General features: G+C 36.8%; 1 long non-coding RNA gene across 2 annotated transcripts; it reads right to left on the bottom strand.

Annotated features, from left to right (window-relative positions):
* Window positions 1-14,605: 14,605 nt before the first annotated feature.
* Window positions 14,606-16,451, bottom strand: LOC141720725 (uncharacterized). Of its 2 annotated transcripts, XR_012574510.1 has the most exons (4): window positions 16,264-16,451; window positions 15,727-15,783; window positions 14,914-15,157; window positions 14,606-14,801 (listed from the first exon to the last, which is right to left on the bottom strand). It is a non-coding gene; the product is annotated as an uncharacterized LOC141720725 (long non-coding RNA). The 2 variants fall into 2 exon arrangements; XR_012574509.1 differs by lacking the exon at window positions 14,914-15,157 and having other exon boundaries at window positions 16,264-16,445.
* Window positions 16,452-17,294: the final 843 nt, after the last annotated feature.

Genomic DNA, 17,294 nt, shown 5'->3' on the forward strand with positions numbered 1-17,294 from the left:
TATTACCCAAGGGGCATAGTTGAGGATGTGCTCGTCAAGGTGGATAAGCTCTTCTTTCCAGCAGATTTTGTTATTCTAGATTTTGAGGAAGATAAGAAGATTCCCATAATCTTGGGGAGGCCTTTCTTGGCTACTGGCCATACCTTGATAGATGTGCAAAAAGGGGAACTTACTATACGGGTCCAAGATCAGGATGTGACCTTCAACGTATTCAAGGCAATGAAATTCCCTACAGAAGATGAGGAGTGCTTAAAAGTGGATGTGATTGATTCCGCAGTTACTTCGGAACTCGAGCACATGCTAATGTCTGATGCATTGGAAAAGGACTTAGTGGGGGAATTTGACAGTGATGATGAAGATAGCAACGAGCAATTACAATATCTGAACGCTTCTCCCTGGAAGCGAAAGCTGGACATACCATTTGAATCTCTTGGTACTTCTGACCTCAAGAACGCTGAAGGGAAGCTCAAACCATCAATAGAGGAAGCACCTACCTTAGAGCTCAAACCATTACCTGAACACTTGAGGTATGCTTTTTTAGGTGATTCATCTACGTTACCTGTTATTATTTCAGCTGACCTTTCAGGTAGTGAGGAAGACAAGCTCTTAAGGATTTTGAGAGAATTCAAATCGGCTATAGGATGGACCATAGCAGACATCAAGGGGATAAGTCCTTCATATTGTATGCATAAAATTCTGCTAGAGGAAGGTAGTAAGCCAACTGTGGAACAGCAACGAAGACTGAATCCCATCATAAAGGAGGTGGTGAAGAAAGAAATTATGAAATGGCTAGATGCAGGCATCGTTTATCCTATTTCTGACAGCTCGTGGGTGAGCCCCATACAATGTGTTCCTAAGAAAGGAGGTATCACTGTGGTCGCAAATGAAAAGAATGAGCTCATCCCTACTCGAACAGTTACAGGATGGAGAGTATGCATGGATTATAGGAAATTGAACAAAGCCACAAGAAAGGATCACTTTCCTCTTCCATTTATTGATCAAATGCTTGACAGATTGGCGGGACATGAGTATTTTTGTCTTCTGGATGGTTATTCCGGGTATAATCAGATTTGTATTGCACCAGAGGATCAGGAAAAGACTACCTTCACTTGTCCATTTGGCACATTTGCTTTTATTGAGTTTCGTTTGGGTTATGTGGCGCCCCGGCCACCTTTCAGAGATGTATGATGGCTATATTCTCTGACATGATTGGAAATAACGTCGAAGTGTTCATGGATGACTTCTCCGTCTTTGGACACTCATATGATGAATGTTTGAATAATCTGCGCGCCGTACTCAAAAGATGCGTGGAAACTAATTTGGTGCTTAATTGGGAGAAATGTCATTTTATGGTGCGTGAAGGCATTATCCTTGGGCATAAGGTCTCTAGCAAGGGTCTGGAGGTGGACAAGGCCAAGGTGGGAGTCATTGAAAATCTTCCCCCACCCAATTCTGTGAAAGGAATCCGTAGTTTTCTTGGTCATGCGGGTTTTTATCGGCGATTCATCAAGGACTTTTCAAAGATATCTAAGCCATTGTGCAATTTGCTTGAGAAAGATGTGCCTTTCAAATTTGATGATGAATGTTTGGCAGCATTCGAGACTCTCAAGAAGAGTTTGATCACTGCACCAGTTATTACAGCACCAGATTGGACAGAACCGTTTGAGATGATGTGTGATGTGAGTGATTATGCGGTAGGTGCAGTTCTGGGACAGCGCAAGAAAAATCTCTTCCATGTGGTCTACTATGCGAGTAAGACTTTAAATGGTTCCCAATTGAACTACACCACTACTGAGAAGGAGCTTTTGGCTATAGTCTTTGGCTTTGAGAAATTTCGATCTTATCTGCTTGGTACGAAAGTAACAGTATTCACTGATCATGCAGCTATTCGCTATCTGGTTTCTAAGAAGGATTCGAAGCCGAGACTCATTCGTTGGGTGCTTTTACTTCAGGAATTTGAGTTAGAGATCAAAGATAGAAAAGGTACCGAGAATCAAGTAGCTGACCATCTCTCTAGGTTGGAGAATCCCGATTCTACTTCACAAGATAGGACGTTAATCAATGAATCTTTTCCGGATGAGCAGTTGTTTGCAATTCAGGAGGAAAAACCATGGTTTGCAGATATTGTAAACTATCTTGTCAGCAATATAATGCCTCTTAATTTGACATCCGCACAAAAGAAGAAGTTTCTGCATGAGGTGAAGTGGTATATGTGGGTTGAACCATATTTGTTTAGACAGGGAGCTGACCAGATCATCAGGAGATGTATCCCGTTCTGTGAGACGGAGGGGATATTACGAGACTGCCATTCCACGGTTTATGGTGGACACTATGGAGGTGAGAAGACGGCAGCTCGTATTCTGCAAGCAGGTTTTTTCTGGCCTACTTTGTTCAAGGATGCTCATCAGTTTGTTTTAAGGTGTGATCGTTGCCAAAGAGTGGGAAATTTGTCAAGGAAGGATGAGATGCCATTAAATGTGATGCTTGAAGTCGAGGTCTTTGATGTGTGGGGAATCGATTTCATGGGGCCTTTTATCTCGTCTTGCAATAATCAGTACATCTTGCTAACAGTCGATTATGTCTCAAAATGGGTCGAAGTTAAAGCTTTACCGACAAATGATGCAAAGGTAGTACTAAATTTTCTTTATAAGCAAATTTTCACAAGGTTTGGAACGCCTCGGGTAATCATAAGTGATGAAGGATCGCATTTTTGCAACCGTAAGTTCACTTCTATGATGCAGCGTTATAATGTGAATCATCGAGTAGCTACAGCCTATCATCCGCAAACAAATGGTCAAGCGGAAATGTCTAACAGAGAGATAAAGCGCATTCTAGAGAAGGTTGTTTGTCCGTCAAGGAAGGATTGGTCTTTAAAGCTCGATGAAGCTGTTTGGGCTTACAGAACAGCATACAAAACTCCACTTGGGATGTCACCGTTTCAGTTGGTGTACGGTAAGGGATGTCATCTACCGGCAGAGCTTGAGCATAAGGCCTACTGGGCATTGAAGAAATTAAACCTGGATTTAGATGCAGCTGGTAAGAAAAGAATGCTTCAGCTTAATGAACTTGATGAATTTCGACTTCAAGCGTACGAGAATAACAAAATGTATAAGGAAAAGGTGAAGAGGTGGCACGATAGGAAGCTACATCCTATGTTATTTGTGCCAGGGCAACAAGTTCTTTTATTCAACTCTCGGCTCCGACTTTTTCCTGGGAAGTTGAAATCAAGGTGGTCTGGACCTTTTATTGTCAAAACTGTGTTTCCACATGGAGCGGTGGAAATTTTTGAGAATGATTCGGACCAAGCATTCAAGGTTAACGGTCAGCGGTTGAAGCACTACTATGGGGACATGGCAAACCGAGAGGTGGTTAGTGCCATTTTGTTGACTACTTGAGAAAGGTACGGAACGTCAAGCTAATGACGAAAAAGAAGCGCTGCGTGGGAGGCAACCCATGAATTGTTGTTACAGGAACCCTTAGAAGTTAATAACCTATCCAAAAACACAAAAAAATCAGAAAACAGGGGCTGAAATTTTTTTTTTCCAGAGACCCTCTGCGCGCCCGCGCAGCTATGCTGAGCGGCCGCGCAGGGGTCGAGTTCCAGAAAATTTTTTGCAGTTCAGAAAAAAAAAAAAAAACAAAAACACAAAAAACAGTTTTAGCCCATAAACCCACGAATTGTTCCCACTACCCCATCATTTTAACCCTTAATTCCCAAACCCTAATCTAATCCATACCCTATATATACATACACCTATCCTACATATCTCCCACAAAACTTCCTACACTTAAACCCTCTCACAAACATCAAAAATCAGTTCTTACACACTTCTATTCACGAATCAATGGCACCCAAGAGAGCACGCACTATTGACAGCAGCAGCACAGTTCCTACTGCTGATTCTTCGAGGGGCACTGCTGCAAGGCCTCGGTTAACTGACAGAGCTGCGGAGGAGGAGTACACTAGGCTGTTGGGGAAGCCGATTCTGAAGGAGAGGGGGTTTTTACCATCAGGGAGGGATGGTGAGTTATTGCCCATGATTGCAGAGAAGGGGTGGATAGCTTTTTGTGAGTCACCCGAAGCAGTACCGATGAGCGTTGTTCGCGAGTTCTACGCGAACGCGAAGACTGAAAAGAATGGGTTTTCTGTAGTCCGTGGGCTGACGGTTGATTATCATCCTACGGCGATTCGCCATGTGATTGGACAGCGAGAGAGGAAGCCCGAGGAGGAGAACTGGAATGAAAAGACTGCTGAGGATTTTGACTTGGATTTGATTTGTGCGACTCTCTATCGACCGGGCACAGTTTGGAACTGCAGTCCAGCCAATAATGAGTATCGTCAATTTCCGGCGATCGCCATGAACAGGTATGCCCGTGCATGGAATGCATTTATATGTGCTAATATTTTGCCTTCTTCACATGCACACGAGGTCACAGTTGAGAGAGCACAGCTGTTGTGGGGAATTCTGAATGAGGAATACTATGTGGACCTTGGTGAGTTTATCTACCAAGGAATTCTGAAGTTTTTGAGGGGAGCAAAGCATATGAACATCCCTTATGCATCCACGGTTACGAAGCTATGCCGAGCAGTGGGAGTGAACTGGCCGGCTCATGAGCAGTTGCAGTTGCCAGCAGCTCTGATAGATTCTGGCACTCTGAATGGGATGCAGGAGTGGACCGGTGGTGAGCCTGAGGAGCATGGGCTGGGTTATCATCTTCCAGGAGGGCGTCCAGCACGAGGTGCTACTATGGCCAGGCCAGGGCGTGGTGAGGCTGGTTCGTCGAGAGCTCAGGAGGGTGCTGGGATGGGTGATGCCCAGTATAGGAGGCTTTCACGGCGGATGGATGCCATGTATGAGACGCAGAGTAGGTTTGCTCAGGAGCTCACCCTTGCGTTAGGGACTGCTTTTCGAGGCCTTGGAGCTGATATCCAGTAGCCAGTTTTTGGTGAGGACTCTGCATACCCGCCGCCTGATACTCCACCCGCTGAGGGTGATGATGATGATGACTCCGAGTAGGTATACCCTGTGTTCCTTTCTACTACTTTCACTGAGGACAGTGAAGATTTTTAGTTTGGGGGTGGTAGTTAAAGGAATACAGTGTGTGTGTCATTTAGTTACATATTCATGATAGTTAGTTCATATAGTTGCATAATTTATGCCATATAGTTTTTTTTTATGAATGTCATGTAGCTCATGCATTTACTATGATCCCTTTTGCAATGATTTATCGACTGAATTGTGATATTGATGCGAGTGTAGTGATAGCATTAAAGTGATATTAAGTTGTGTAGGTTGATATGCATGCTAGAAACAATTGTAAGTCCACTAAGTCTTAAAGAATGCGTAAGGGCTAGATTGTTGTTATGATTTGGTTGTTTTCAAGGTCAATCTATTTATTATGCTTAGAATTCGATTATAGGTTCTTAGTGATAAAAACATGAAAAATAAATTTTTTTTGGAGAAAACAAAATATGAAAGTTGTTGCTAGTTGTGGCTAGGCGTCAAATGGCTAGTAGCCGGCTCGCTTATGTTGCGAGTAGTCTAGGGATGAGTAAGATGGAGCGAAACGCACTTGCTCAGAAGTTATGAAAAAAAAAAAATTTGCATAATTGATCAAGAGTGGGCTCTTTGGTATTCGAGTTATTAAGTTCTTAGGGGACTTTGTGCCTAGTGACCTAAGGCTTTTAGAGTCTGGGATCCGCTAACCTAACGCTCGTTACATGGATACCATTGTATAAGTCTTTTGTGGACCTCACTCATTGCACGGTCAAATAAGCATTTGAGTTGTAAATAAAAAGCACAATTCCGTAGTAAGCTCCAGAGTTCTTGTAGTGTTGTATATCACTTTGTGCCTAGAATTTTTATTCTTTGTATAATCGTAGGATTGCCTTGAGGATAGTCTAGTCATAAGTAATTGGTCTAGTTCCGAAGCATATCTGTTAAGCATTTGCACACACCACGTTTCAGGCTGTTTGTCCGGTTGCATGAGTTTATTGATCTTTAAATGTCTAACTGCATTCGTTGAGATGTGACAATTTGGTTGGTTAATTATAGTAAGGGGGATCGTTGCATTTTCATATAGATTGCATTCATGCATATTTTTATTTGGTTTGAGTCTGTGACGCTTGAGGACAAGCATCGATTTAAGTTTGGGGGTGTGATAAGTGGCATTTTATACCACTTAGAACGTCTTAAAATGGCTTAAATTGGTGTCTTGAAATCAAGTATTTTGTGTATTTAATGCGTTTTTCTAGTGTTTATGCATTTCAGGGTATTAGTTGCATTTCGGGGGAGGAATCATCAAGAATAAGCCTTGGCATGTGTTCACCATTGCGAGAGGAAAGGAATGGGCAGATTACGGCGAAGAAACGGAGCAAGCTTGGAATTTTTCCAGTAGGGTCCTGCGCGCCCGCGCAGCAATGCTGAGCGGCCGCGCAGCAGCCTGCGCGCCCGCGCAGAAATGCTGAGCGGCCGCGCAAGGTCGGGGAAAAAGCTGAATTATTTCAGACTTCTACTTCTGTGTGGCTTCCAACTTCTATGTAATCTGAGTTTTATGGGACTATTATATAGGTAGATTTGAGACGTTTTCATAAAAAGTATTAAGGAGATTATGTTTTAGATTGTGTTTTACGCAAGAAGTGAAGGAGATAAGGAAGAAGACCGATTTAGCACACCGCAACGAAGAGGAAGCATATATTCTTGTGATTCTTGTTTCGTTGTAACGTTGGATGCTAGTTTTCTTGCTTTGACTTATTTACTCTTGTGACGTACTCTGTTTTAATATAATTAGTTTAGTTATTATTTTCTTGTGTTTGTTTATCATGATTTCATATGAACCCATGATGGCGATAAGTTCTATTATGGGCTAATCGTGATCATGGGGTTTCAACGGATTTATTATGGAATTCTTTAGTTAATTGTTTAATACTTTAGTGTGTGATGATTGCATGATATCTAGTATTGGTTGCGCGTATTCGTCTTATGTGCGTCGCGGACATATAAGATAGGGTGTTAATCTCTTGTGAAGCGACGGTGGATCTTGAGATTTAGAACTTGCCATGCTAGCATAGGTTCATGTACGTTGTGCATGATTAGTGGGTAACTCTAACAGTTTTATTTGCCCTATGTAATCAAAAGGAATAACTTGTGCTTAAATCGTTGTGTTGTCAATTTCTGTAGACATATAGGAACTCAACATAATTGATGACTATTCAACTTCTATCTTAATTGTGGATGCTTGGTAGAATGGTATTAGTACAATGAAAGTTGGCTTTTATCAGTTTCGTGTTATTCGATTAATATCATCACTGTCACATGCTAAAGGTAATAACAATGGCTATAAAAGGAAGTAATAATGAAGTTGTGATCTCATGAATGTTTTATTATTGATAATTTGAAGTGTTAGTTAAGTGGTTAATTAAGTAGTTAATTATAGTTAATATTTAATCAATAATTTTAAGTGTTATCTTAACATTGAGAAGTAATCATACATTGGTGAGTGAGTTTAATTAGACAATAACTTAGTCTGAGTCTCTGAGGGAACGAACTAGAAAGTATTCTATATTACTTGCGAACGCGTATACTTGCGTGAATATTAGTGCGTGTTTTCGCCCTAACACTAATCTATAAGGATTTATATCTTTATCGGGACTCTTCTCAATAGCTGATTTTTCCCTTATTAATTAATTACGAAATTAATTAATAATCAGGGCTTTTGGGCCTTCTTTATTCCATCAGGCCTGATCTGGTCCATCAGGCTTAACCTTTCTGGTCTGAGTATCATATATCTTTTTATTGGGCCTAGCAGCCCACACCTTGCAGTATTTAATTATACTATCATAATTTATTTATCCCTATCACAAGGAGAGTAAACCAAAGTATTAGTGGTGAACTGTTAAAGAAGAACGTTACAATGAATCTCATATCAGAATTCTCCATAATTAAAATATAATGAATGATTTACCAAGGTTACCTCGTGAAATGAGGTAAGAATTTTCATCGGTTACTGTATGAGTCGAGCTGTTGTCAAAAGCCCTGTATCGTACAACCCAGTGGGAATGAGATATTGAGTGAAGGAAAACTTCAAAAATATGGAATGAAAAAATAATGAAATAAAGAGTACTTCGCGCCATACACAAAGGTGATCATGGAAAAAAAAATATATGAAATCATGCATCGGATATCAGAAATTGTAAGTCTGAAAATTAAATGAACATAGGGTATAAGGAGTAATTGAATAGGGTGATTGTATTTATTAATAACATCCTCGCCCATTCAAGAACTAAGGGAAACCGAGTTGAACACCTGAAGATATGCATGCGAAGGGTGAGAAATTAGCAACTGCGTTCGAAGCTTCAAAGGTATGAACTTTGGTTATAATTAATTATGAGCTACGAAAGTATGGTTAATTACCAACCAAGCAAGATCTATTCAGAGAAAGATGTTTTGAGAAGAAAAGAAAGAGTGAATATCACTAAGATTGCAGGGGAATGGATAAAGGGATAGGAAAAGTTAGAAATTGAGAGCAGGTTTTGATCCGACTTCTGGAATATACTGATACTTATTTTGTTGTCAAATATCAAAGGTGGTATTAATATAGATGATTGGTGTTGACTTCAGTATGGAATATTGTTAGCATCAAAGTTCATATTGATATCTAATTTGATATGACAACAAAATTAGTATTAGTACCAAGAGTTTGGTTTTGAATAAAGTTATGGTTCATTCTATTCCAAATTAATATCTCCTTTCAGATAGTAAAAGAGTTCGCTCGATGAATATACGTGTTAGTGATTAAAAAGAAATTGAAAAATACTACAAAATAGTGAGTTAAATATAATTGTCAAGATCTTCCTTTAATTTTTAGTTTTGAATAGATTTAGAACATTTCGAAGTATCAGACTCCATGAGCCCAGTATATCGGGCGCACACGAATGAGAAATTCAAGAAATCAGCTAAAGGTTCTCGAATACGATTGAAAGCAATCATAGGCTAGACTAACCAAACAGAAGGAGACGCGATAAGTAAAGTAGAACAATCAGGAAAATGGAAGGTGCATAATCGCAAATTATTAAAATTAGAAAGAAAATCAGATTAGTATAAATTAAGTTGGTCCATCGAGACAATGAGATAGATAGAACGGGTACGAATGGGTTGACCCTGTTGTTACAGGCATAACGAGTTCATAAGATGTTCAAAGGTATATGGCTATGAAAGGTAATTTAGCTCCCTATATATAAAATGAAGGTTGATTCAGGTTACGTGAGTAACTGACATATTTAATGTTAGTGAAAGACCGTTGAGTTGTGATTAAAGTAATGAGACCCAAGGAATTATAGGAAAGGTACTTGGAGAATATCATAGTCAACGTCAGAAAGCAAATACGCCCTAGTCTCAGTGCATCATTTATAAATGAAGAAGAAGATTACATGAACGGTTAAAAAGCCTCTAATGCGATGGGAAGTGATTACAAATTAGGTTATTTGAACGAAGAAACATATGAGGACGAGGTTCAACACCGAGTAACAGTTGGAAACACACATAAGCACGAGTTACTAGAATTAGAAAGAAAAAGAAAATTAAGACGTGTTATGCTGGTCCCTCCTAGAAAATAAAATAGACAAAATAAATAGAAGTGAGCTAGCTTCACCGCTATCCGAATAACGAATTCATAGAGTGTTCATATGTGTATACCCAGAAAGAGTAAGTTAGCTCTATTATATATAGAAGATGGAGATTTGAATTGAGTTATATAAGCAACAAATAGAATATGTTATTAGCGAGAGACTATTAAGGAAAGATTGATATTATGCGTTAAAGTTATGAAAAATTATGAGGTTTAGAGATTAACCTGAGAAAATGAAAGTTATATACTTGAAAAGTATTAGTATTATTCCTTAGCGTGATTCTGAGGACAGAATCCTTTTAAGGGGGGAAGGATGTAACATCCGGGAAAAATTGTATAATTATTTGTATCAATATATGATTATTATGTGAATATTATATGAATTTTTGGTAAATTATCTGATGTTTGATAATAATATTTGGATGTTGTATGTAATAAAATGTGAGTATGTTAATTTTAATATGTCCAGAATAAAATATAGATAATTAAAGTATTTTTCTGGTAATTTTTGGAATATTATATGATTTTATAATGATTTATCAATTTATTAATTATTTTCTGAATAATTACAAAATTATTTTATAAAGCCGGGAATCGTCCGACTTCAACCATTTTTACGTTTTTACAACCCGAAACTCTTCCGAAAACTCCTTCCAAACCTAATCTGGTAATTCCGGACATTTTCCGTGTTTTGACTTTCTCGATCCGGATTACGGTTTGACCCGTGCGCGGCCCGACGCAAGATTTTCGATACGACAATCATTTCGGTAAATCAACGAAACCCGTATTTTTAAAAGACGAGATATTATTACATTATTTTCGTATAGAGTGTTTTATAAAAAGCCCGGTTGGGATAATTATCCAAAACTGGTATCAAATCGGATCGTTATTGCAGTTACTTAGTGGCTAAGCAACTAATTTAACGATCTAAAACGATCCAGAACGAACAAATATTCTGTAAATATAAATAGCATATTTTTTATTTCATTTTATTCATTTATTCATTTGCAACCAGTAAAAAATACCGTAAATACAGAGAAAACCCTAGAAAACCGATACGTTCCCGAGAATCAAACACACGAACGAAGGCGTTATCGAACTCCGATTCGGGCATGCAGCATATCAAAACGAAGCTTTCGAAATCTTCTTTCTGAATCAATCATCAGTTTTTGCCCATAAATCTTAGTAATTTTCTTATTTATTTAATTATATTCGAATTATTTGATAATTAAAATATAAAAATTTGTTCTTGATGCTGTTGATGTGATTTGATGCTTCCATCGCGTAGATAATATTTTTCTGGTCAATTTGGTATGTTATACTTCAAAAATAGAGCTCAGTATCATGTAGAAATTAAGGTTTGATTCTTTGAAAATTCTTTAAATATGTGTTCTTGGTGTTCTTGAAGAGTTCTGTGAATCAAACCCAAATTTGAGGGTGATGCAGACTTCAGAATTTAAAGTATGAGTAACCAAAATGCTCAGATTTTCATGCTCTTTTTGTTTATGCCATTAAATAATTAGAACGATACAAAAATTATAAATTCCGTAAATTAGGGTTTATATCGAAATTTGGGGATTTTTAATCTATGCATCGTTTGATGGTTTTAATGCTTAAAGGAGCTTTATTATTGAATTTACAGTTGATTGGTATATCGAATTAGTGATTATAACCCCTGGAAGTTGTTAGTCGAGTTCAAGGGTTTTTCCGAATTTTGAATTGACTTTTTCGAGTTTTATGTTAATTGTTGGATAAATATGATTGTATGGACTGATTTTAGGTTTGATAAGCTTCAATTTCGTGTATATAACGTTAAGCTTGGTTTCAGTTTTGTGCAAATCGGAAAATGGCCGCAGTTGGTCGGATTTTTGCTCGGTTTTTAACCGGAACCAACGATTGAATCATTGTTTTCAGATATTGTCATTGATTTCTAGGTGTTGGGATGATTTCGATCATTTTGGAATAAAACCCGATCGAAATGGCTGATTTTTGGTGCTGCGCGAAGCCGGCCAGAGGTCCGGCGGTGGTTGCCGGATTCTGGAATTTTCCTGAATTCTGGTGGCCCTGTTCATGGATTACCGGTCATCTTCTTCGTGTGTGCCGCCATTCGATCTTCCTGGACTGATTTCTATTTCCTAAAACTATTTCTGCAAAATTTTCATTTAAAAATAATTTAAAAATCATTTCTAAATTCTAAAATTCATTATTTATTTCTGAAAATTATTTTTAATTCTAAAATAAATTTTAATTATTTAATTAATTCATTTTAGTTGATAATTAATTATTTAATTAGTCAACTAATTTAAATATTAATTGATTAATTAATTTAATTAGTTATTAATTAATTTTAATTGATTATTTAATTGGATTTAATTATTTAAAATTGATTTAAAAATTCTGAAAAATAGTTTTGAGCTTTAAAATATTATTTTAAATTATTTTTAAGGCTCGTTAAATAATATAAAATTATTTTAAAGTCATATTCGAGTATTCGAACCCTATTATTTAATTATTAAATGATTCGGAGACCGTTTTAATTCCGAAAAATGTTCAAAAATTTATAATAAATCAACCGTTCGTCCGTTTAATACGAAACGAACGCCTCTAGACTCAGAAAAATATTTTCTCTTATTAAAAATATTTTTGAGACCTAAATTCCTTTGTATCTAAATGACGTTTGTTTTATGGATCATTCCGAGTCAATAATTGATCGATAAAATATTCTTTTTGACCCAATTCCAATTCTAAACATATCGAGACCTATCTTTTGACGATTCAACTTATGTGCTACATGAATTACGTGATTATGTGTTATGTGGATAATATGATTAAATGCTCTATATGTACGTATTATGTGAATAATGAGTCAGCATGTCTCTTAAACGTTATCTGAATGAGATGTGATTCTTATCTATTATTATCGGGCGGGTAGACGATAGGAATAAATGTATAGACTAGTCAATTATATATTGTCAGTTATTTGAATAGTATTATTTGTGATAGATCTGCATAGCGCGAGACGTTCAAAGCCAGATAGAGATTGTAGAAGTAAAGCCTGATTGCGTGTAGTACTGAAACGAGTGGATTCAGAATAAAGATAAACCTAAGAGGGTAAATGATAAGAAAGGTCAAGTAGCCGTCAAGGGTAAGTCAGATACGACAGGACTGAGTGATATGGCAGCTAGTTAAAGATCAGAGGGATTCTCAATTGAGGCAAGTATTCCTAACCTTTCTCCTTAAATACTGCAAATATTTATTCGCTCCTATTCTAAGTTCAGAATAGTTAAACTGTTTTATATTTCGCTGTAATTACTCTTATTATGCCAGTTCTTTCCATTATTGTTCCTATAATTCGATTGCTCTCTTGAGCAAATACCCATTCATTCGGGTTATTTGCGAACCCTAGTTTGGGATGTTTTGAAATCAAAATGATTTGATATCAAAATACTCTACGGGCTGGATGGTTATTATGAGGACCAGTGATGAGCTAGATCCTATGGGCCGGAGATGGACCGGACCCCTTTAGGCCATAGTTGCCTGGGTGCCCCATATGTTGGTTGGGTCTATGCAGTTGGGTATAGATCTGCACTATATCCTGACTGATCAGCAGGTTATAGTGCATATGTTGGTTTCTAGTGTCTAGTCTAATTTATTGTTGATCGCCATTAACGGCATTCCTTTCTGAGTTGTTCATAATTACAAACTCACACCAAGATTTATTTCAAAAAGATGAAATAGTGAAATGATTACTGTCCTTTTACGGAAAAATGCGATTTATGATTAAAGGCCAATGAGGGCCGATGTTTTATTCGCTCAACTATTTAAATATGAAAAGATGTTTTTAAAATCATTCAACAATCGTTTCCAGGAGTTTTCTGATCTGATATCTGGAAACCATTTATGATACTTGCTGGGCATTTTTGGCTCACTCTTGCTTTGTGAACTCTTATTTCTTTCAGTATCAAATGAGGACAAGGTGAATAGCTTTTAGTAGACAGTATAAGTGGTGAGATTCCAACTGAAGAAATGTGGAGATGTTGGAGTGATCAATACAAGGAAATTAGTAGTGAGGTAATGAAATTGTATTTAGACAATGTAAATTTTAGAAGTTTAGATTCTTGTTTCATACTATAACCTGTAAGCGATCTTGATTATGAGGGGTTATCTGTATATTATTTTAATATACAGGTTTTTATTATTATTTAAAGTTGTGTAGTGACACCCAATCCTGAACCCGGATTTGAGGGCGTTACACGAAGGGATTATTCTTTCCTTACAGGCATAGGGAAACAGATGAAAAGATTGTCTTGTACTACAAAGATAAGAGGTTTGAGCAAAAGAATGCTAGGACTGCTCTTGGGTATATAACTGAAGAATTTCCTGATCTAACACTTGAAGAAGCAGTTATGAAATAAAAGGAGTTAATGGCTCAAATTGAAGCTGAAGCTAACACTTCTAAAGGAAGAGGAAAAAGAGGTGGGAGATCTACAAGAGCTAGAGGAAGAGGAGGAAGAGGAAGAACTTCTAAATCAAGTCAAGTGACTGCATTTAACTCTACTTTTCTGAATTTTCTATCCAGAGAAGGTTATGTTCCTGTACAAGGACGTGAAGGAGATGAAGAAGTTCAGATTCCAGAAGAGTTAATTATACAAAGAAAGAAAAGATCAGCCACTGACATTGATCAAGCTGGTACAATAAATCAGAATGTAACTCCTGATGCAGACACAAATCCTGAGGTAAAAGCAGATCCTGATGCTATGAACCTGATAACTAGGGGTGTCAAACAGATATTTAGGATACGAATACTGCTATATCCGGATCCGAATCCAGAATTCCGAAACCGTATCCGAATTCGCATCCGAATCCGAAAATATCCGAGAAAAACAAATCTGTATCCGTATCCAGCGGATATTATATTATCCGTATCCAAATCTGTTTTTTTAAAATAAACAAATTTTGTGAAATTTACAAATTTAAATAAAAAAATGTGATAAAATGTTCTCCCATACATCATTAAACAAGCCCCGAGCACTCTAAAAAAATAGAGTACAAGTCACTTAGTCTTTTAAACAAGCAAATGTATTACAAAAAACAAAATGACATCATTAATCATAAAGAACGACTGACAGCTCCATCTCCCGGCTTGCCTTTATAATGAAGAGAAGATCCATAACCTGAGAAACAAATACCGCTATTTATTAATCATAATTATATAATGAAAATAATCAGGCATATAATGTAAAATATAATGGATTCTATAACTAATTATAATTCTCACACAAATACCGCTATTTATTCAGCTTCTATGTTTCTTTTGTGCTAAGAGACTTAAATGTCTGTGATGTTCCATGTATGTCATACATGTTATGACCACATCAACATTGTATTTGTTGGTAATACTTGTGGCTCACTTTCTAATATATCCTGTCACAGCTGACAGATTTTGGACTCTCCAAGGTTGGTCTTACTAACAGCACATAGGATTTATCAGGGTCGTCAGTCAGCGGTGCTACTGCTCTTCAAGATGAATCTGAAACAGACACACAATCATCAATAAAAAGGGACCAGCGCCATAAGCATTCAATTGTTGGCACCCTTGACTATCTGGCACCTGAGATACTTCTCGGCATGGGGCATGGTTTAATTTCCTATTACTAAATTGATCATCCTCAAGTAGGCCACATTACTCTATCAGTCGAATTAGATCCAAAATATGGCAATTTTGTTAGTAATATTAATATTAACAAGAGGATAAAGGGCTTGCTGACATCTGTGTGTGCAAATGAGAGTGCATCCTAAACATCTCCTAGAAAATAAAATAAGCAACGACTCAGCTCTATGCTAAATTCTAAAAGACCCAAGGGAATAAACATAGATATTTTATTTGATTAAACGTACACTCTTTTCATCCTGCTGTCATACCTATTTAAGCCGGTTCAGGTTCATGGTTCACCAATTTTTTTAATTGTAATGTTACAAGCTCTCTTCTCACTGCTGTCATCTCTGTCTTTTGCAATTAATACAGCTAGTGACAACTATAAATTGAACGCAAAGCTACTGACTAAAAGAAAACAGAGAACAACATCATAATTTGCAGACCTGTAGAGTTGCTTTGAGTTCACAATCTTCAAGTAACAGTCTTCAAAACACGTGTAACTAATCAAAATGGACATAGAAAAAACAATGTCAGTAATCAGTAACACTACGAAGATTGCAAAATCGTATCAGACCGCTTCACACTTTATCAACTAAATTATCCTCTTGTGTAATAATTATGCAATCCAAATCACTGCCCTTAGAAACACTTTCGGCACATTTGGATGGTACCATACCAACTGAACTTGATGATACACTTGGAGTTGTACTTGAGGCATGACTTACAATTTTAAACACACATACATACAAGTATAAACACACACACACACACAAGTAGATAAGCTAATAAAAAGTATAATAAAAGTTTAAAATTGGGAAAAGGTAACAAAATAAATTAACAATTCTACCTTTTTCCATTGAGAGAAACCCTAAGCAGAAAACTTAAACTTGCAAACAATCAAAGATTCGAAATCGTATTAAATTAAGAATCTTCATATCATTTAATAAATCGAGATTAGGGATTAAACTGGGGAAACAAACCTCTTTAGTGAATCAAAGAGATGAAACCGTGAGATGAGACCTGAGAGAGCAACTAAGGCGGAGCCGATGAGTTGGGCGGCGATGAGTTGAAGCGGGCAGCGATGAGTTGAAGCGGGCAACGATGAGTTGAACTGTTAAAGTTGGAACGACTAAGGGTTTTGAGCCTTTTGACTAATTAAGAAGAGTTTGTATAAAATAAAATGTTACAAGTTATCTATTATGAAGTTTAATTTAATTGGACACCCCAACTTACTTTATTTTATATAAATATTATGATTTAATTATTTTAAATATAGTATATAAAATTTAATATATTATTTATTTATTTATATACTTTCATATTCGAATATTTTCTGATACGGATGTGCCCATATCCGTATCCTTATCCTAAATATTCGGATTCAGATACAGATAATATCCGCTTTATTTCGGATACGGTTAATATCCGTTTTTTCTCGAATACGGATGCTGACTTTTTGAACAAATATCGGATTTTTTGAATTTTTTTGACAACCTTACTAATAACTGATTTTGACTCTGATGAAAAAGTGATCGAAGCATTAAATGATTTAACCCTTACTACAGTAGTCACTCCTCATATTTTAGAGGTTGATGAAAAAGAAAAGGTTGATAGAAGTAAAGCTGATCAAGCATGCAAAGATTATGTGTAGAGAGTTTTAAAATCAAAGAGAGAACTATGGCATAAAGCAAAAGGGAAGATTCTTGATCTGTCTACAAGTTATGCTACTCTCAACAAAAAGGGTAGAAGATGGAAAGACATTTATACATTCGATTATCCTAAAGGGTTCAAGCATGTTGAATTTGTGTCAGCAGGGTTAAGAGATTCTATTTCAGAATAGGAAAATGTTGATAAATCCATCAAGAAACCTTCTTGGGTGGAATATAATGAAAAACTGAAACTTGTCAAATCTCGAACCAGAGGAGGTATTAGTCATTCTGATATGGAGATTCTAAGATCTGATCTGCTGGATACAAATACTCTGACTGAGAATCTTTGTGAAAGAATTTCT

This window comes from Apium graveolens, chromosome 4, assembly GCF_009905375.1.
Source record: "Apium graveolens cultivar Ventura chromosome 4, ASM990537v1, whole genome shotgun sequence".
Lineage (NCBI taxonomy): Eukaryota > Viridiplantae > Streptophyta > Magnoliopsida > Apiales > Apiaceae > Apium > Apium graveolens.